The 23,205-nt window shown below is 39.6% G+C and overlaps 1 protein-coding gene across 6 annotated transcripts in view; it reads right to left on the reverse strand.

Annotated features, from left to right (window-relative positions):
- The window catches only part of cbfa2t2 (CBFA2/RUNX1 partner transcriptional co-repressor 2), a 60,824-nt gene that overhangs the window by 17,026 nt on the left and 20,593 nt on the right, over positions 1-23,205 (reverse strand). Inside the window, exon 1 of one of the 6 annotated variants that reach the window (XM_024269488.2) lies at positions 6,461-6,778. The exons of 3 other annotated variants lie outside the window; for them this stretch is intronic. The gene's annotated coding sequence lies outside the window, so the exon portion shown is untranslated. 2 more of the 6 variants (XM_024269487.2, XM_024269489.2) reach the window with 2 other exon arrangements.

The raw sequence follows: 23,205 nt of genomic DNA on the forward strand, positions 1-23,205 counted from the left end.
TCAAATTTCTTTATTTATTCACTGATTTCAAACTCATAGTTTGCTATGACACTTGTTCAACTGTTGCTATAACTGTTATATTGCCTTCAATCTGTTATATAAATCATTAGTTTAAACATTTACATTAGCTACGATAGTTTTTTTTTATTATATTATTGTTTTGACAGGGAATTAGCCAAATATTGCTAAAAAGAAACACTTGTTAGGCTGTACGTTCAAACCTCCCGAGCCAACACACGATCAGGGAACCATGTTCTATGAAAAGTCTATGTAAATGCATGTATATATGCATTTTATGCTGGCGTTCATAAGTCGCTATGCAAATTTCTACAACCGTTTTCGGGCTCTACGTATAAAACATTCAGCCATTTCATCTTGCAAGTTAAACCAGGTCAAACTTTGACCAATTAGACACTCAGATTTGAAAGTGATGTATAGATGGTGTCCCCTTTACTTTATGGAAGTGCCAACCGTTCGAAAATTGTTGATGGAGGAGAAATCATTAACTGCGGTTTGTGTTCGACTAGATTTATGAGACACAAAGTCTTTCATATATCGGAATAGAGCTGTGAAAGAAAATGCCTGGACCTCTTTCAACTGAACATGGTGGACATTCGTCAGTATTGGGTAGTGATAATTTAGTGGGAACACCATTTGCTAAACGAGCGTTCAAGAGAGCACATTTAGCGTGTCAAATCTCTGGTGTCAATGTAGCATAACAGTAGCTAAATTTCCCAACTTTAATTGGCTAAAAAGCACAAAAACGACATAGAAGCGTCTGTGCACGCTTCTAGGACGACCAAAATCTCACATCTTACTCGTGTTGTCACAGGTCTGACAAACCTGGAAAGCGTTTAATCCAACCGCTAAAGAAATCAGTCACCAAGGTAGAGGCGCCAGCAAAAACTGAGGTGAAGTTGGGAAAGAAAACTGGAGGATGGAAGAGGAAACAAAGAATAAAAATACTGTTTTCATTTAGTTTCTTCAGGAAGACAAGTCTGGTTGTCAGAGTCAGGCTGTTTTTCTTGGCTCTTATTACCACCTTCCAGTCCTGTAGACCACATATTTGGAAAAGACCCAGTGTCAACACTGCTCCTCATTCAGGGACAGGGAGCAGTGGGGAGGTAGCAAGGTTGACATAAGGGAAAACAAGAGAGCGATGCAAAGTAAAAAGAAAAAAAAAAAGCATTTTAGACCTTTTATGGACGTATGCGAATAAGAAAAATCCTTGAAGCAAATTCCTAACGTGTCCCTGCGACGGGGTAACGGTGAGAGAAATCCTTGCATAACCTCATCACTCAGTTAGATAATTACAAAAACACTGGTGTAATCCAGAATGCCACTGACCCACAGATGGAAATTGACTTAGCGGTAAGCTGAAAAAGAAAATGAAAGGAGGAATGGTGAGGCAGACAGAGCTCTAAAAAAGGAAAAGGAGTGGGGTGAAAAAAAAAGATACGCTGATGTGATACTGGAAAGAGGGGAAGCTGGGGCAGATGTCAGACTGAGAGGACAGTGTCCACGTGTCTGAGGTAAAGAAAAGGTAGAAGATGCTGCTTCACATGAAGACCTAAATTGACTAAAATATACAAGAAACTACTCTTTAAACTGAAAAGTCTCAGCTGAAAATTGCCTAAAAAGTGAGATATAAAGGTGTCAATTGTCCTTTTATGCTACGTTCATACTGAGCATGTGTGGCGCATTCATGAACGCGCTGACAGTGGGTTCTTAAATAGGCTTTATGGTATTCACATAGGTCTGTCTTTGCATCGAACTAGTTTATGAAAATAGCGCACAGTTGGATAAGGACGTGGTGCAAAATGTCAAAGTGGTGCGAAATTGCTCCAGGCTTACATTTCACAGCTCTTTTCCGATAAATAAAAGACTTGGTGACATAATATCAGAAATCTCAATTACCGTATTATCCGGAGTATATGTTGCACTGGGATATAGGTGGCAAGAGCAAAAAATGTCAAATCAAGAAGAAGAGAACCATATATATGTCCCACTGGTGTATAAGTCGCACTTTTGGGAGAAAAGTCTGACTTTTCAGAACAATTCCGCCAAGTCCAGTGTAGCTAAATAAATACAAGAATACTAATCTTTTGATCTATATAAGAAAAATATGAAATTTTAAGAGAAAAACAATCAGATTCTTTTTCCATGTTTGTTTTGGACAACACTTCCTCTGCCACTGTCAGTAGGAACTACTTATACCCATATGCAGCGCCCTCTAGTGGTTGTTAAATGGAACAACTGCTAAAGGAAAAGGTGTTTATTGGGAAAATAAATATGAGTCCATTTATGCAAAAAAAAAAAAAAAAAAAAAACAGAAATAAGTCGCTCCTGAGTATAAGTCACACCCCTGGCTAAACTATGAAAAAAAACATGACTTATACTCCGGAAAATATGGTAATAGTTTCTCCTCTATAATTGATGTTTAAATGGTAGGGACTCCTGGGACTTCACTACAAAATCTGAGTCCTTGATTGGTTAAAGGTCAACAAGTTTAACTTTCAGTGTGCATTCAAGTGTTTTGTACATGGAACCCAAAAAAACTTGCGTGAATGACATGTGAATGCATGAGATATGAATGCAAAAGCCCAAAACGCGCATTTATTTACAAAGATTTTCATCAGAAACGGTGGCTTCAACGTGTGTTTCTGAGCCTGGTGCAAACGTAGTGTTAGGTGTCATGTCGCTTCTGTTAATAGTTGGAAATTAAACACAACGAAAACCCAGTGGTTGCTTCAATAAGCCTCCGTTATTGGAATGGTGCAACCCGCGCACAGTGACGGGCAATAAGTGACACAGCTGGGTGTGTGACGGTGTGTGTCTGCATGCTCGCCTAAAATGTCCTTTAGCCTCATTTATCAGGTGCAGGGTCTGTCAGCTGAGCAAGAACAGAGCATTTATCCCTGAAGTAGCACATGCACACCTGTGCAAAAGTCTGCCTGGGGCACATGTGCACACGTACACACACACATCCTCACAGGCAAGAACAATGGCGAAAGACAAAAACAGAAAAACAAAAGACTGTCACTCTATCTTTCTAGAAGACAATAGGTGTGCGGTCGACACTTGTCACCTCTAGGTTAGTAAGTTTAAACCTCCACTGCAGATGAACAGGAACCTTCTTGGATGCCAGCTGGATAGACATATAGCAAATTACTTTTGATTATCTGGAAGCTTATTGCAAATTTCAAAGTTGGTCTTGGTTGTAATACACAAAAACTTAAATAAAAGCGTCAAAAGTTTAAGGTGTTTTAAACTAGGTGTGATCTGCTCTCATAAATCGGTGGCCTGGGATTAGGTCCAACTACACTGTACTTTGATTGCAGCAAAGATACTCTGACGCTTCCAACTCAACTAAAATAACCTGAAATAACGGCTAAGCAGTGAAATGATTTGGGGAACAACAGGAGACTAACTTTTAGGATTTTTTTTTTATTTGAAATGAAGGTAAACAAGAAAAATAATCTTTGTTGAATATGTGTAAGTTTTTTCTTAATATGACTTAAAACCTTAAGGCATTTTGGTGAAACTTGTTTCTGTAATTTCTGCATGTCATAGCAGGTTTCTGTGCAATAACTCAACAGAAAGGGCAGAGCATTGCTAAAAACATGAGATACAAAAAATGTCACAACACAAAACTGACAGTCTGAAGTAAAAAGCAGACTCTATCCAAAACAATATCACGGATTTTTGGTAATGAAAGGATACAAGCAAATTTATGATGCGTTCACCCAGGCCTGTGACATGTTCTCAAGAACAGCTGAATGTACCTACAGTTGGAAGTGGCTTGGTGCAAAATGGCAATCCGGTGAAAATCTTCTAATTCTTTCTTAAGGCTTTTTCTTTCCCCGTTCTATTCCGATATATGAAAAAAATGGGTGTCATACATTCTGTCCGGGCACAAACTCCCATTATTAGTTTCTCCTTCATGATCAATTTTCAAATGATTTTCACTTCCAAGAATTAAAGAGGACATCATCCATATGTCACTAATGAATCCAAATCTCTGATTGGACATAGTTCAATTAGTTTAACTTGCAATGCGTGTTTTGTATGTAGAGCCTGGAAATGGTCGTAGAAAGTTGGGCAACTACTTGCAAATGTAAGAGTTTGAATCGGGAAGAACAAAACATGCAAATACTCGCATTTACATACTTTTCATTGACAGTGGTCACTTAACACCAAAGGTGTGAATGTAGCTTTAGTGAGGAAATTGATGGATTTATTTAAACCACTGACGAAAAACACAGACAGTTCTGTGCACCTACAGCAATACTTGTATACTTGTTTTTTCCCACTAAAGTCAAATATTTTCTCTACTCAGTTGACACTTTTCTCACTTCCTTTGTCTTTTGTGTCAGCTTGAGTTAATAACACCTTCAAAACACACACAGCGGTGTTGTCACTTCTTTAATGAAGGTTCACAACAGTGTGACACTGAGTGGTCCTTGTCAAGCTTGTCTAATATGGTATAGTTGCCTAGAAAGCTTTGAGTCTCTCTTTGGGTCACAATCTTTTGAGTTTAAATCCCTCCAGGAGATCCTTTTCTTGATCTGTATTAATACTGGAAGTTCTGGGTGGTGTTCTGTGAGCCCTAAAAAAAAATCCGGAGATGTTCTCCATGATAAACATTAAAGGTGCCACAAGGTAAGTGCTTTCTGCTGCTGCCTCTGTAGGATGAGACACACTGACATCCAAGAGAGCACACACTGAAGTACACAGGCTCTTACCGAACCCTCGGGGCCAGATATCACTGCCCTTGCCACTGGAACTAATAGAGCACTTCCTGCAGCAATCTCTACAAGGCAGCTGCTCTGTTCTGTGTGTATATGTTGAAAGGGTTTGTGTGTGTGTCGAGGGGGGGTATTTTGTGATAAACTCTTCAGAGAATGTGAGCAAGGGTCACTGCGGTCTGATTCTCCATTTATTGCGACTCTTTCAGGAGAAAAGCTCAAAGCTGGGATTGAGATCAGAAAGGGCTGCAGAAAGTAACCTTGTAGGCTCAGCAGACACACTGTCTGCAGCACACGTGGTCCACACATGGAAACACGCTTGCTTTCTACACTCAAACATGCACTTATCAAGTTTTTGATCAGAAACTTCAAAGCTGCACCAAAAACTCCTACTGCCCACCATGATATAATTAAGTCTTTTACTCTTTTTTTGTGTCAAGGATCGGGAATATCCCTTGAAAACAAAAAAACTGAAACGTGCTGAATCACAGATATACAGCTCAGACTCTGTTCTCTGGAGTGTGACACAGTCCAGCAGACCAAGACGGGGTCTCTGGTTTGAGACTGTGCAGTCGACAGTTAGTCGCTCTCTATCTCCCTGATGAGCTGGTCTGGCCTGGCGTGACAATGGCCAGGTCTCTCCTCTGTTTCCCCATGACACATCTCTTTCTGAATCGTGCCCAACATCTCCTGGAGACAAATCATCAAGGCTCCAAGGAGTGGACGTCAATAAATAAATAAATAACACAACAACACTGTTGCACTGGGATCCCATCAATGCCGGCGTGTAACAAGTAGACCCAGCGTGAAAGACAGACGCAGCAGTTTCCCTCCTCTTTCCATATGTCTGGAACACAGCACAGCAGATGCTCACGTCTTCTTTGCCTACTTTCTTCTGCTCTGGCTGCCATGTGGAAAAACTGATTACTTATGCGAGTGAGTGACAGCTGAGAAATAACTCGTTCAAACACACAAGGTGCATCAAGATGCTAAAATTGTTGATGTAGAAACTAAAATGCGGGTATCATTGAAGTTTGATAGCGACAAAAGTGCTGTAAATTATTTCCCAAATAAAAAAACAGAATACAAAAAAAACATTAAGTCATAATCTTTCAATTATCCCAATATGTGTCGTTTCCAAGATGTAACTATAAAAAAAGGTTGCTTCAAAAGATGAGGGATTTTTTGACCATATGGCAGGAGGACTATCTGGACGCATGTTGGAAAAGTCTCCCTTCTACCTTAGCCGACAAGGATGAAGAGATAAAGAAGAGAGGATGAGGCACCATCTGTACAGTACTGAGCAGCTCTGGGAATTAGGATGGAACTAACACATGGACACACACTAGTGCACACACCGTGCGTTTCAGACACTTTCACCTTCCATCTCGGAGCAAGAACTGAACACTCCCAGCAAAAGAAAACCTCCGGACCCACATGCTCCTACCTTTGCTCTAGCAGAGTCCACTCTTGGAGGAAGTCAGCTCTAGCAGAGTTCTTGCCCTCCTTTTTCCTCTGCTTTTTGTCTTTTTTTTCTCTCTATGACTCCGTGCCTTCATATGTCTGGCATGTGTTTGCATTCCCACATATGTGAGCTCCAGTGTGGCCAAGGCCAGAGCCAGAGGCACAGATGGCACCCAGATGGAGACAGATAACTGAGCAGACCAGCTAACTCTGCAGCACACACACACAGACACACATGCGCTACTTACTTACTTTCCTCCTATCTTTCCTGTTTTTGGTTTCTCCTCATGTGACGCTTTCCCTGTCACTCTCACTAGTCTGCCTCGGCGCTGGAACCTCCTGCTCGCTCCTCTCCGGCTCCCAGCGTCCTCCCTCAAGCTGGCTTTCTGGAGTTCTGAGCTGTCCCACCCTCTCAGTCTTTCTCCTTTAGACCAAGCTCCGCCCCTCTGTTCCCACACACTGCTCTCTCTTCTGTTTTTAGGGGAGGAGCTCTTTGGCAACGTCACAACCTCCCCCCTTCATCAATTCCATAAACCACCACCCACTCCCCATCGTGGACTCTGGCCAATCGTGAGCTGACTAGCCCTATTCAACCTGCATTCACCGGCAATGGACCCTACAATTAACATAACTAATTGCTTTGGCACCTTAAAGCCGAAAAGAGGCTGTGCTGGGGAGACAAGCGCGCGTGTGTGCATCTGCTCATATGTGGCGGCAGTTCGGGGGGGTTGCCCCATACCCCACCACCCCCACCACCCTACTACGAAAGGATTTTTTCCATCAAATGTTTTTATACTAAACACCCCACCTCCGTTGAGAGGCTCCTTTCATTCACGCCGGCTTTTGTCTCAGCCTTGCCCCCGGCAGCCAAACAAATGGGGGCGGGGGCCACTTGAGGGGCATGAATGAGTTTTCCTTTTTTTTCCTGCTTTCGTCTTCTGCGTTCTGATCCTCTGTGCTTCATCTTAACTAAGTTAAACTTAAATCACTGTGATTTATGCCCAGCCTGTGCACAAGTGGCAGGGACGCTGCAGGTTAAGATAAGCCGGCCTGCAACCAGGGAGCTGGTGAGTTTAATGGACTCCTGCCTATTATTTCTTCATCCAGCTCGTCTCAAGGAAAGCGTGGACGGTTTTACTGAATCCATTAGAAGCACTAGGTAAATAAGACATTAATCTTTTGTTAATTAGACAGTCAAACAAAAAAACTCTCGGGCAAGCAAGAGTAACCAAACTAGCATTTGTTTTCAGATAAGAGCAAACAGTTCATTAGCTGTGGGTATTGTGACTTTTCATCAGCAAATAAAAAAGAAAAAAGGCCCAGCAGGCACAAAAACAACCCTTTTTATGGTCTCAACGTGCATCAATATAACAAATAAATATTTATTTCAAAATCAAAGTCTTGTTTTCATATTGTCAACGTCTATTTTTTTTAAATATGTATCCACAATAACCACAGTCTCCTTCTCTTTCTATTCAGAGTACATCTGGTCAGCCAGCAGGCTCCGAGGCAGGGCCAGGTGTTAGAGAGGAGGAGAAACGAAGAGGGAAAAACGCAGAAGGGCAAGCAATCTGCAGTTGCATGTGGTGAACAACATGTGAATGCAGCACGTAGAAGGTGGTAAGCAAGCCGTGTTCACAAGCAAAACCTCCTGGCTGAGCAGATTTTGCAATAAGGCTATCGGCAAAAAAGAAGAAGAAAAAAAAAAAAAACAGAAATACCCTTAAAGAGCTGACAGATGCCACAGAAAAATGTACTAGTCCAAACTGAACAACGCAATAGCAGATAGATCATAGTGGAAAAAATAAATGTGGACTGAACACTAAATTGTTTTTTCTATGCGCTTGTTATCCCTTCTTCTGTCATTTTCTTAATGAATGAATACACAACAGATCGCGGATACTGCCACCTACTGCATGGAATATGACACAGTGGCATGTTCAGACCTGGAATACTACATTAAACGTGAGAACTAGTAAAGCCTTAGTCAAATGAACTGGGAAATTGACCCGTACGTCCATATCAAGCAATGTAAGGTATGACTGTTGTGCCTGGTGTGGTAACTAAAATGAGGGAGATCGTTGTGCAGTGCTCTAAAGTAAAGTGTGAGTACTGGTCCCTTACTGTCCGACCGTGCATGAATACTGCACACATGTGGTGTGATTGCAGGACTTCTGTAGGACACACGTAGCATACCCAGGCAAACAAGGGCTGGGTTGATAAAATCGATTAATTGATTTGAATCAATCTAAGCTTTGTGAATCAATAATCGATTCATAAAAATAGAGAACGGTAAAACACAGAGCTAAAGTCCGATAGCTTGATGCTAATGTTTAATGGAATTTCCCTTAGGATGGCTAATGCTAACGCTTAGTCGACGTAAACATACATTGCTGACTAAATGAGCATCTTTATATACTCCCAGGTATGAATTAAAAAAAAAGATTAAAGTAACCATTTTTGGTCCAAGCACCGTTTTGCTTATTCTTCTTGAAAAAATTTACTGCTAAAGCACGAGCGCCACCTAGTGGCCAAACTGAAACGCCCTCCAGGAGAAGCAGAACAATGTTTACAATGTTATTATCTGAACATTTTTGTTAAAACTTCTCCTTTGAGACACTATGTAACACTGTATGCTATTAACAATCTCATTATTTCACTTATAAATTTTACAGTATGTTAACTGTATCAGATTAATATAAATATATTCAAAACATAGAGCAGATTATTAATGTATTTCTAAACAAATGTGTCTAAATGTGTAAATTCAAAATCAAATTGAATCGAATTGAGTGGATCAAAATAATTGAAAACAATCACAATCGAATCAATCCAGGCTCTGCTGAATTGAATAGAATCCAGTGGCGGGCCGTGCATTTCACACCTAGGCCTTCAGTAGTGCTCCATCTGAATCAATCCAACCCTCATTAACTATTTTATGGCAATAAAACTTCTAGTGCAGGTACAACTGCCACACACACACCAAAAGCATAAAAAATAACCTGATAAAATTTCAATATTATGTAGGGAGATAGCAAAATTTTACTCACCAAAAATCCAGATTATTTAAACACAAAATCCATCCTTTCTATCCTCAAGAAGATTTCAATCACTCTGTCGTGCAGAATCCATGCGTTTCGCAGATGGAAAGTGTTCCGTGGCTGTGATAAGCTGGAAAAAGCTGAATGCGGGAAATGTTCTGGTATTCCTGAAGCCTCTTGTGGTCCAGGAGGGAGACAAACATCAGTTTTTGTGATCGATCAAGGTCTGTGTCTGGAAAATAATATTGTCGGTAGTGCGCGCGAGGATTCTGCGCTGCACGCGCCCGTGGTGCGTTCAGGGGCCTCGTAGATTTCCTCGTATCAGTTTCACTCCCGCTCAACGGAGTCACGGAACTCCTTTACCCGTGCCAGACAAAACTGTGCCACAACTTTACCCAGACATTCATTTTCCACCAAAAATCAGACGATGAGACGCTTTCCACTGGTAACATCTTCAAACCTGACACGCCGCTCCTCGGCACCTGTGTCCGTCACATAACGCAGAACCAGAGCGAGCTGCGAGCTGTCCAATCAAGGCTCGTGAAAATGATGACGTTTCCGTGCGCCTGCTAGCTGGCCTTCGTGTCGCCTACTCCAAATCTGATTGGTTGAAGCAACAGTTTGGTCGACAATTATTTTATGCTACAGGGCCCGCAGAACTGATTGTGAAGGCCTCCGGGCAGATTTCTTTGACCCTAGCAACAAATGGTGCTGCAATGTGATTGGTTAATGCTTAAATAGGAAAATACACGTCTGGAAGCAGCGCAACCAGGGAGACAGCAATGAAAGGACGAAGACAGAGCATTTGGAATTATAGAATACGTATTCACGGAAATAAATAATAATTAATATCAGTCTGTGATTCAGATATTTTTAGGCCAGCAGAGAAGGCCTTGCAGGCCCTGACGGCCCGCCACTGATAGAATCTGGAAATGATTATCGATACCCAGCCCTAGTACAAACTACATTCTAACTGAGAGATAATTTGCAAAATATTAACAGTTTGGCTGCACCACAAGGAGCTAGCATCATCCAATGAAAAATCTGTTAGTCTCCTACTTCACCTCCTACTTATACCACCCTCAGCAGAGTGTTGTATAAGTGTTTTCAATGACCTGTTGCCCGCAGTATGTCCGTAAAAAAATTGTGCATCAACAGTTTTGCTCTACGGGCTCACCTGGGTTCCCCATATGGGGTCAGCCCGTTTCCACCCGTAAGGAAAGTTATGACTAAGGCTTAGGGAGATGATAAACAGTCGTCCTCTATTATGTTTAGATTCATGCTGCCTTATTTTTGCAGACCCCTACTACATTTTGGCACTCTGTTGACTTGCAATCCAAAATGTAAGATTGCTCTCTCTGCACGTTTTGTCGTAAAAACAGCCAAACACAACAACAAGCAGTTGATGCTCAATAACTCAAAATAACACCCCTGCTGGGTTTATAATCATAGCCCATTGAAATGAATTGAACTCCTGGGCTTTTCCACAGATGGTTGAAATCATTTTGAATAGAGCTGAACAAATCTGCGTACGATGTCTGGGTGTCTACTTTGCCTTTAAAACACCTTAATGTGTTCCACAGACCGGCTTTCTTGTTTATTTTACTGCTACCGGTTCCGTCAAGAAAAAGTTTTCAGGTCATTCTCTGTACGTTTATTAACAGTAACTTCGTAGGGTGGGGGAACTAGATGTAAAAATTAGACAAACTTCTTTCTCACATTGTCTTGCAACAGATATATTTAATGTTTTCTTTTGCTTTAACAAGCCTGACACAGCTGTTAGCCATTGAGTGCATGTGTGAGAGGTAAGAAGTATGAAAGCTACAGAACAAGAAAGTATGCAGCATCTGGTTCTGTTCACTCGTTCTTAAGCCAAATTTCTACTTTAAGGAAATGTAAACAGATTTTGCTTTCTTGATAAGACACAGAAGATGATATGAGCGAGAAAGAAATAAGACATTCATTTATTTATACTTAGAAAGTTTAAAAATAACAGTTAAGAAGAAATATGAAAAGGATTTTAGTTTTGGAAAAGATGGGAAATAATACCAGTGGATGGTTTCTGCACATTATCACACTCTCGAATTCATATAGTAATATAAATAATAATTTTGGTTAAAACTTACAACTTGAAAAAACACATCAATATTTAGCAGTTTACTGCAGTTTTTCCTCAGAATTTAAGAATTAAATCATAAAGACTGTAACATTATGCCCATAGAAGCACAATGTTTAAAATCTGGTAGTTCAATACTTTTGCACAGAAGGATACACAAACAAGTTATAAAAGTTACAGTAAATGTCACTGAAACTTTGCACACCTGTTTCACAGAGTGAAAATGTTCAACACTTAAGTAAAACCTGATTACTTTTAACAGGCTTGTAAGTAAGGTTGAATTACATGGATGCTACTGAAGATCAAAGCGGTACAAATGAAAAGGTGTTGAAACTTTGAACACCAGTAGAGAGAGAGAAAAAAAAAGTGGACCTTGTGAAACGTCATAGCTTCTCTAGGTTTTCTCAAAAGAAAAAGCCCAAACGTCTTCTTGTTGATTAAGAGTAATAACCCCAAAAACAATTTAGCCCTCTCGCTCTCTTATGGGGTCCAGATGACCCCATCCTGACCTTGAGGCGTTAGTCCTTCCATGACAAAGGTGGGCATGGTGCACAAGACTTCATGTCTGTGATTGGACACCAGTAAAGATTGACAACCACTGAAAAAAAAGTTCAGTGCACTGTCTTGTGGGGTTCAGAGGACCCCACTTTTAATGAAAACAAGCCTAGGAGAGCGGAAGGGTTAGGTAAGTACATTTTTAACTAGTCATATGTCCAGGACAAGGGATACATGTTGTGACAAGTGATTGATTGTATGGTACAGTATTTCCACGATAACTTATATTCATTTTAAGACATTTATGGTTAATAAGCCAAAGAGTGAATGGGAAGATATTAAATACCAAATAACTATATGTGTCAAATTTGAACGCTCTGTGGATCATTAGAGAAATCTTGTAGCTCTTCTTTCCTCTACTCTTTACCTGTATTGATGGCACCTTTTTGTACTATTATCTGCTTAAAAAAACACCTTTAAACAGACAGATTGTAACCTCTCCACCATGACCAAGAGTCCAAGTGGTTATGTAAACGGTGAGGAAATAGCCCTGAGACACGGGGAAACTGGTCAATGACCTGAAGAGAACTGGGACCACAGTAACAAAGGTTACTACTAGTAACACACAACGTCATCGTGGACTCAAACCCCGCATTGACCCAAAGGTCTCCCTGCTTAAACCAACATATGTCTAGACCTGTCTAAAGTTTACCAGAGACCCTGTGGGCGATTAAGAGAAGAATTGGGACAATGTCATGTGGTCAAAGACCAAAATAGATCTCCTTGGTATGAAAACCACTTACAGTGTTTGAAAGTGCATCTCCAGAACACCAAACTGACAGTGAGGCATAGGGGCAGAACAATCATGATATGGGGCTACTTTTCAGCAAAATGGACAGAATGATTGATCTGTATTAGGAAAAAGACACATCAAACTTTGCACAATTACTTCCTTCCATCACTTAGAGCACTGATGATTAAACATGGCTGCATCATGACAATGATCCCAAACACTTCACCTGGGTAACAAAGGAGTAGATTCCTACAAAGGATTTTAAGCTAGTCACCAGACGTATTTTTAGTTTATAAATAATGTGGAGGGTGTTGAAGGTCATTGCTGTCCAATCTCATTGCTGCACATCTCTTGAGAAGATCCTTATAAAAGGCTATAAGAAATAGCAGCTAAAGTAAAAACAGGGTAAAGACTAACAGGAAATGTTTGACCTCTGACATTGCCAACCAGAGTTACATTACAAAGAATTGATGTGAACTGTTGTTATTGACCAAGTATTTATTTTCTCCACCAATAAATTCTTTAAAAATCAGAATGTGTAATTTTGTTTTTACTCACAGATGAAGTGTCCGTATGATGAAAATTACAGACCTTTCATATCTTCTGAAGTGGGGCAACTTGCAGAATCTGTGACTGACATATTTTTTTGCCTTGCTGTACGTTGCCCTAAAAAAATAGTTTACAAGTCTGTATATTTCCACGAAGCAATAGACTCTTACAACCTAAACCTGTCAAAACAGCTGTGCCTTCTATTTGAATGCAGTCATACCAATCAGAAAGCTTGTTTGTCATTGTCCTTAGATGATCTCAGAGATTGTTCCTTCAAGGTTTTCAGACTATCAAGCTACTAAAATAGTTTAGTAAAACAGGGTCATTTAAACCAAATTTATTTTATAACATGAAATATTTTACATGTATTTTTCATTCCAGTCAAATTTAGTATTTGAATTAGATATTGGATTTTTTTTTATTGCTTTGTTAACATTATTGACCTTTATGTGTAAAAGCTAAGACAAATTCTCTTACAAAACTGAACAAACATCTTGAAATATTATCAAGTGAAGAACTCATGTGTTACAAATGTTTTTTGGGACATTTTTGTAAAAATTTGTGGTCCAGTTCACAATTAAATGAAATATGTACTGGCAAAAAAGTACTATAACTGACACAAGAGATAACCAAGCACAGATATTAGTGGATTTAAAAAGAATAAGGATTATGTTGAATTTTACTAACAGACTGATCAGAATGTGAATGAACCAGAGGAAAAATGAATGGGCTGTCATGGGGTATTGAGAAAGTTAAAATGGTCTTGATATTAATCGTCAAAAAATTAACAAATTCCTTACTTGTTCTCATTTTGGACAACATTTCCACTATATTTGCAGTTGTAGCTGCAGATAATTTGTTTTCAAGACTTCAGTCAAACGCAAAACACACCAATCAAAGATGTGACTCATTTCCGTAATTTTAGCCCAAAATAAGAAATAATAAGGTAAAAAGCCTATATCTATGGTTGCTACTTTTCCCACCCAACTCCGTCATTGCTTCCTATCCTTTATCTATTTTTCCAGCATTGTCTCCTTCCCTCTCGCCTTCTCCATTTGCCTCCATTTTACCATGGTTCTGACTCTAAATGTTTGCTAATCTGATGCAGAAACAGATTTTCCTGTCAGATCTTGCAAGGTCTAAATTTCCATTACATCCTCTACAGCACATTTGTCTTATGGGAACACGTCATTTTCATTATGCGCGTCTGCCTGTGCGACGGTTTACTGTAAAGTAAAGAAACAAAATGTCAGAGATCAAATAAGATGCTTCTCCGTAGTAATCAAAGTAAGAGCAATTTTTCTCTCCTCAGACAGGGTCAGATAAATAATGTCATGTAAACACAAACCAGATATGGTAAATCTCCTGTTTACTGTATGTGTTGGTTCTGGAAAGAGTAAATTAGAGAATATTGATGGATAACCAAGTTCCCAGAAGATCACACCTAGAAATACGTATCATCCCAATTCATTAGGATCCATTGCATTCTCTTAAGTTCAAGGAAACGTAGAAACAAAGCAATTCAAACTGTCCCTCCAATTGCGCTGCTGCAATTGCACATGATCCCACAACCTTTTTCTCAAAACTGCAACTTTGTCCACTCATCAGAACTATGGCCAAAAGCTCTCATTTTAAACTGGTTCCACCTTCAAACTGTTTCAGACAAACAAGTTCCAAGGCCCAAACATATACTTCATTAGTCTGACTAGTCAAAGATGCCGATACAGATGATAAAGTCTCTTAGTTCCCACCAAAAATTACAGCTAGAGATTGGACTCAACTGTGCAGCCTGGTTCCCACATGCCTGTGTCAGGCGGTGTAATAGTTGCAAAAAATGAAACATGGAGACTGGAGTCTTTTCACATCAGGGCCACTGATTTGTCATTAATCACTACTGCTAGGGTTAGCTAACAGCTTATCTTACTCTGCTACCATAACTGTCATGGAACGAAACCAAAGAAAACATAGAACAGTTTGTTGCAACAAAAATTCTTAATGAAAGCAAAGGTAAACAGTTTTGTCCTTGCAACGTTGTGTGGAGCACAAAGTTAACAATTGATGATGAGAATTTTTTAACCACAAAACATATGCTGAGAATGAGTAAAAGTCATTTAAAAAAAGTATGCAGCCATGTATGGAAACTTATCAAATGTGGATCATAAAGAAATCTAGCTTTAGGGTTCTTTTGGCAAACTAAGGGCTCATTGAATGATGTGAGATACAAAAGAAAAGTTTATTTTAACTTTACTGAGTCAACTTGATAGAAGAACGAATGATCTATTAAAAAAGACAAAAACAAAAGCACCCAATGTCCAATAATTGTAATTATATGTTAAAAATATTTTATCAACAAGCATAAACACAAGTATTTCCGTTAAGGGAACTTTCTAACTGAAACAGCTGTTTTCAAATAATGTCCGTGTAAAATAACAAATTATATTTCAGAATTCTAAAATGGAAGTTAAGATTATATATTAGTAATAGCAAAAAGTAAAAGTAAAAGCTGTAAAAAATTTGGTGCTCCCTTAATTTTCTTAATTTTTAATCTTTGTATTTTTTTACTTTTTTATTATTCACTATTGTTTCTCTGACTGGTTGCTTCTTTTTAATGAGTCTGTATACAGTGTTGCTGCAACGTGCAAATTTCCCTCGAGGGATCAATAAAGTATCTTTATCTTATCTTATCTTAAAAAAGAAGCATAGCTAAATGCCAAATATTGACTAATAGCTCAACTACAGTGAAATAATTGATTATCCTGAAATTGAATATAACATAAAAAAATGTTTGATTTTGACATAAAAAACTAATACAACCTCAGTGTAAACACTTATTTTCTCTGTAATTAAAGTTTAATATCTTAACACTAATTTGTTGGTACTTTCTGTGTAAAATTTAAAAAGAATGTCTTTGATATATATTTGTTCTATCTCTAGAGCTAAAAATATGAAAAAGAGAATTTTCTTTTATTGTGAAATAAACAACACATAAATAATTTACACACACTTCTACAACTCAAGCTGACACTTACTATAGCAAAATACATGTTTAATCAGAACTTTTTAGAAAAAATTATTGATTATACTAGCTTTTTGCAACAATTATTTAAAAGCAGCAAGTGGGATCCTGGGGAAACTGCTAAATTTCAATCATCCACACGATTATTTCTGGTAAGCAGTAAATCTCTAAAGTTAAGTCATTTGTCAAACAGGCCAAATACAACTGTTACCTGTTTCAGTTTTAAGTGCAAACCTAACTTTTTTTGTTATTGACATAAACATATAAACATAGGGGCTGCACGGTGGCTTAGTGGTTAGCGCTCTCGCCTCACAGCGAGAAGGCCCCGGTTCGACTCCCGGCTGGGACCTTTCTGTGTGGAGTTTGCATGTTCTCCCCGTGCATGCGTGGGTTTTTACCGGGGACTCCGGCTTCCTCCCACCGTCCAAAAACATGCTTCATAGGTTACTTGATGACTCTAAATTGCCCCTAGGTGTGAATGTGAGAGTGAATGTGTGTGTGATTGAGGCCCTGCGACAGACTGGCGACCTGTCCAGGGTGTACCCCGCCTTCGCCCTTCAGTAGCCGGGATAGGCTCCGGCACCCCCGCGACCCCGAAAGGGACACAGCGGTCAAGAAGGTGGATGGATATAAACATAGATTTTATCCATACAACAAAACCTTAATTTGCTAAAAAAAATCATGCGTTTAAGCTGAAAGCACTTTTTAGTCTACTTGAAAGATCAATGGTAGCTTTTTTCAGATTAACTTTCGAGAATTGCCAGATAATTTTCCTTTCATAGTAAGAAACTCTACTGTTTGGCCTGGAGCATCAGTTACATTCATTTATCAATAATTATAACTCTGCCTTAGCTAAGCCACCATATGGCTTTCAGATTTAAGCTAATTTAAAAACAAGTTATATTGGGTAAAGTTCTAAGTTAACCACTAAGATTTTGTCAGACAAATGAGACTGTCTCCATTAAAAAAAAAAAAAATGTACAACAAAATTGACATATTTACAATTTTTGCATACAAATGTGGACTTTTTCCTAAGAGGTGACCCTAAAATCTTATAGCTCTACATTGGCATTTCTATGTATGTTGTACCAGACTTTAACATTTTTTTCATGGACAGAGCTTGGTGACACTGTGACCATGCCAAGATGACAATGACCATGAAACTCAAAAGCAGGTCAAAATTGACTATATGAAAACAAACATGTCATGTGACCATGCCTCTTGTTCATGTATTTTACAGTAATTGAAGTTTGCCCACTATCTCTGCAGGTTCCTCTACCTCTCCTCTCCAGCTAAATTTCTTATTTGTCTTGTATTTGACTTGCATTGCACACTAATCAACTTTTAAAAGGCAATTTTGGTCCACCGCTCAAGCTTTTAATGCACTTTATTGTACTGTAGGCAGAATACAGAGAAAACCCCCACTCACAAATTCCTAAACTTATTTTTATTATGTCTGCATGCACAGCTCAGTAAAGCCCAACTGAGTTATTTAATGAGACAGCTGTTCCTTTTCCTATAAACGCGCATGAAAGGATAAATTATTTGAGTGAAGCAAATTAGACTCTACTGTGACAGGTGGTGACATCTCCCTTCTTTTAGTGTGTTGGAACGATAAAACCTCTCTGATCATTAAATGTCTCCTGTCAGAACCACTGACAAGAAGCTGGCAGTTTCATACCAAGTAGGAGTGTGGATTGGTTACCATACAAAATGTCTTCTTTTTATATGTTTCATACAGTTTTCTTGAAAAACTGAGATGCAAAACATTTCTTGTGAATTTTCTTTGGAGATGCCACTATAATTGCTTTCATGCACTCTATGATTTTAAAATCACTGTCTTGTTTAGACTCTGATGCCTTATAATATTGGGTATTATTTACTGTAATTCACGATATTCCATCTAATTGATAAGTTTGGCAGCATCTTATTTTTTTCTTACAGATCAGCAGTCACATAACCATCAAATTATCTGGTGAATGATATCGGGGAAAAAATGTTCCAGATTTTATCCCAACTATGATTTATACTTACCAGTAACGGGGAGGGGGGCGGGCAATGGATCACAAAGCTCACAGTACAGATTAAGTCATAATTTTAGAGGTTCGGTTGGATCCATTTTCATAATAGTGTAAAGGTATAAACAAGATAAAAGCTTATTTTTGAATCATCAATAAGTAATAAAACAAAAAAATACTTCAGAGTATCCTGTATGGATCATGGTTCATCCATTATCCATTGCACCTCTATACTTAACCATAACATGACTCAGGTGATGGTTAAAATATGTAGGGCGTTTTTTTTTTTTGCCAGATCAAGACCCAAAGTGCTTTCCAGTCACGTGCTATTCACCCATGCACATACCTTTACACACTGATGGCGGCAGATCTGCCATGTAAGGCTAACCAGACCACCTGGAGCAATGTAGGGTTCAATGTTTAGCACAAGAACATTTCAAATAATGAGTTGGCAAGGTAGGAATCAAACTTGCAACCGGGTTGGCCGCTCTGCACAACTGTCTCTAAATATTACAGTGCATATTCAGAATGTGAGTTCATTCTTGTAAGAATACATTAATAAACTGTGATCTGAAACATCTGATTCAAAAGTATCTTCTATGCTTTAATATTTAGACAAACATTTAGTATTTCTTGGGCATTTGATGTTACTTTAAGTTGGTAAAAAATAAACGCTAACTTGCTACACTTTTATCTTAGAGCCCTTTCCAACAGACAAAAAAAAAACAAAAAACTGAATGGTCATTTAGCGGTTTTGCTCCACAGTTACACCTATAAATAAACTCATTCTAAAGACATTTAAAATACAGGAGCTGATGGTCACAGGCTGCAATAGTTCCTTTATACAAAACAACCAATGACTGGTAATTTACCCCCTCCTGACATCCCACAAGCCTAAACACCCCTCTTTCTTGACATTCTAGCGATCTGCCCTCTTCTCGATCTCCTACCATTTAAACGCTATTGTCCCCTCTCTTTCAGTCATCCCCAAATCAACCATAACAAATAAGTCCCGTATTTTCTTCCCTCCTCTCATTCTTCCTCCCCCTCTTTTCTCCCTATTTCTCTGTCTCTCACTCTCTCCTTCGCTCCTTCACTTGGTGCCGATGAAAGGCAGGCATTGAGCCGGCAGTGGCATTCCAAAACCTCAGGCCTCGGCTCCAGTGTGTCTGGCTATTCAACACTGCTGGGAGCCATTAGTTTAAGTAAAGCCTGACCCGCCTACTCACCCATCTCACCCATCAGATCTCCTATTACACTCCAGCACATGGAGGGGAGGCACACGGCCGCTCTTCGGGAGCAACAAGTGTGTATTTATATGTAAAATAAAAGACAAGATGAGACGATTGTACAAAAGCATCAAGGAGAGGGTCTTTGTGAGTCAGAGGGAGGGTAAGTGTAAGTGTTAGTGTGAGAGAGGTTGTATGTGTGCTTAAAATTTATGAGCATTGGGTCACACGCTCACTTGGCTGCATCTTCCTTAAGTTTCCACACAGTGAATCCAAGCACATAGCCAGACGCCAATCCCTTCGTACCAATAACTCTGCTTAAACGATTTTCAACATCCATGCACTTTTAAAAGTCTCTCCAGTCACTCCCTCGCTTAACGTGTATAACAGATACACCGGCCGAGACGTTTACCCAGCTGCTCAGTTAAATTTTTAAATGCAACAATTTTGTTAATTGGAAAATGATAGCGCGGGCCCGAGCTGACTCTCAGATGCCAGCTTCATCCAATTGTCGGCACATAAACATGAATAGTTCTCATAAACAACTCCGTGTTTGGAAGACATTGCTGTTAAAGCAGGGTATGCCTACTTAGACACTGTCAAGCCCACACACAGATATTACAAAAACAGTATTCAGAGTTAGACATATTTCAATTAGAGATGCTGTTCAGTATACACACCTATAATCACTGAAAGGACAGTAGTCAAAACTATTATTCTAATATAAGGACAAAAAGGCCAGCAATAGTAGCTTTTCTTGGCCTAATTATATGTCATTAAACTCCTTCATAAATGTTTTGATCTACATGAAGTCTATGTATAGTTATCAACTATTTTTTAAAATTATAATTTGTGTCTGTGTGTGTCTCTAATGCTACGTTCACACTAAATGCAATTTGCGTGTCAAATTTGCGTCAGCCACTTCTATTCAGACGGTTGGCAAATTCCCTGCTCGAAGCTTGACCAAAAATGTGTTCATAGACTTCACGCCCCAGACATGTGTGGGAGGAGCTACCGCTAAATCTTTTTATCCTGATCACTACATGGAGAGGTGTCTGTGTATATCTCATTTGATTATTGCGTCTTTATGACTTTCCGATTACTGTGAGCTTCACTCCTGTCTGAATGACGGCCAATTTCAACTGTACTTCCATCTCTCTGTGACCCAGTGTGATAAGTTGCTGTCCCGCATTAATCTGAAGACTATCGTTCAGGAGGAGAATGATTGGCTTCTCCCTATGATGGTTTTGGACTCCACACGCTGATTGCGTCATTGAACGTCATGTGCCCAAAGCTGAGTCCCTGATGGGTTGACCTGGCACGTTGTCGATGCAGTCTGCACTGACACCCAAATTGTGTCGCGACACTCAACTCGTACTGCTGTCGGACCAACATGCCATGCCTAATGCTCAAATCACGACACAGGACCTCAGATCGCACCTGTACATTGACTTAACACTGAAACTGGACACCTCTGCAATGCAAATTGTGTGCTGTGTAAATGCAGCTTTAGACTTATCCTCTTATAAACAACTATGACAGAACACACTCACTGAGTTTTATAGCTAACAAACACAAATCTGAATTTAAAATGATCATAATTCTTTTATATTACAATTTTAATCTTTCTGCTGGGTATATTGAAAATTCAATATGTTGCTTTAATTTGGTGTATCTTAGAGAAGAAATTTGCAGCAGAGTAACAATTCATCTAACCTCATCCAGCTGAGTCTCAGTATTAGGAATCTACTAAATTTCTTTTTTGTCAGAATTATCATGTTGATACACTTTGTGGCTAAACTGGCTCAAGAAAGTTGTCCTCTGACAGAAAGGTGATGGAAAAAGCATCTTCAATTTCAAGTAAATCTAAATGATACTTTCTTTTGCCTGGTGTGCAAAGGTTTTTGCCTCCAAAAGTTGATTCCATGCAAATCTTCTCTTTTTTTCCCCTAAGGCTGCAGGAGCAGCTGTGTTGTTCTCTTCCCGGGCGATTGCCACACCTGTGATCTGCAGGTGGTTCATCTGGCAGTGGAGCAGGGAACACCTGGCCATGCACAGACAGAGCCTCCAGGCTTTACTTTCTGTATGTGTGTGTGTGTATGTGTGTGTGCAATAGTTTGGGGGATTTCTGAAGGGCTCAATTAAAAGCTGAGGGAAGATAACGGCTGGCTTTGCTCACAGACACCCATGTAAGCAGTCAGAGGCATGTGTTGGCATTTCCCAAGGTAAAGCCTCGGGGATGTTTGGACTTGTCAGTTTTTGTGATACGATTCTAAAATGTGTGCGCTTCCACGACTGTAAAAGAAAGGTGGTGGAAAATGTGGGTATTTACACTTGAACTTGTTCTTCCTCTTTTTCATCTCAAGACATAACAAACATGCTCAAACCGCCTGCTGCTCTTGTAATCTCTCCCGCTAGAGTTGGAGACTGACTCTTGCAAGCATGGAGTGCACAACAGCCTTGTGGCAGCACCTGCTTTGGTGTTGCTTTGCATACTCTGCACTGACATGACATCTCGCTGCAGCACCCTGCGTGGACAAACAAGCTAAGGCAACAAGCAGGAACACCAGCTGCGGACAAGACACATAAACAACAGCGCGTGGAACGCAATCCATGCTGCGAGCAAGAGTGGACAGCATGCAAGGGAAGCATGCTGTGGACCGAAAATGGGATCTCTCCTGTGACGGGACAAAACCCAGCAGGAGTGAAATCGGAGATGGGATGGATGAGGAGGACTTTGCTAAAGTCATAAAACACAGACAAGGGGAGGAAGAGCTTATGGGAGATTTTGGTCATTAAAGTCTGTGAGACAGTGCATGTTTGCTCTTAATCATAACTGTGTCAAGGCTACACATTATCTTCATTTGCTTAATTATTTTTCATGACGGAAAAACTCTTCTGGGTAAGATGCTGCTTGTTGTAAATATTTTCCATATGAATAGCAGTACATGTTTGCTCTTAATCATAACTGTGTCAAGGCTACACATTATCTTCATTTGCTTAATTGCTTAATTATTTTTCATGACGGAAAAACTCTTCTGGGTAAGATGCTGCTTGTTGTAAATATTTTCCATATGAATGGCAAGCTAGAGATAATCGATTGTGATAAATATAGAGATAGTGCTACCCTTTAGGTCTACAGCATTGTTGACAATAGACCCAACACTTCCAATAAAACCCAGGTGAAAAGAACAAACGGAAAGAGGAAGAAGGAGAGTGGCGTTAAAAGTGTCATATTGTCTACATTTCGCCAGACAAGCCGCTAAAACTTCTCACGCTGAATCTTCCATAATAACTCATTCGCAGCTGGATGTCGGGTTTTCTCTGCTCTATGACAAGCCAGCTGCAGCCAAACTCAGCGTGGCAGCCAAAACAGATGAGTGTGTACTGGAAGACGGATAAGGGGAAAAGGGGAGTGAGAACAGAAATGTAGGGAGGGAATTGATGGAAGTAAAGATGGCAGAAAATACGAGTCTGTAACAGGAGGCGAGGAAAAAAAGTGTTGAAGTAACACTGGAAGGTGTGGAGAAAAGGGTAACCAATGTTCACTTTGACAGGCGTGAGGAGTGAGAACACAGAGATAGGCATTGAGCAGTTATTTTGTCAAGATAAAGTTTAGTGTTTTATCTTTTTATTTTCTTTAATGCTACGTTCAAACGAGGGTTGAAAATTACCGTTGAAGTAACCACCTCCAAGGAAAACTCTATATTAACGTGATTAAATATGCGTTTTAGGC

Source organism: Oryzias melastigma, linkage group LG5 (assembly GCF_002922805.2).
Source record: "Oryzias melastigma strain HK-1 linkage group LG5, ASM292280v2, whole genome shotgun sequence".
Lineage (NCBI taxonomy): Eukaryota > Metazoa > Chordata > Actinopteri > Beloniformes > Adrianichthyidae > Oryzias > Oryzias melastigma.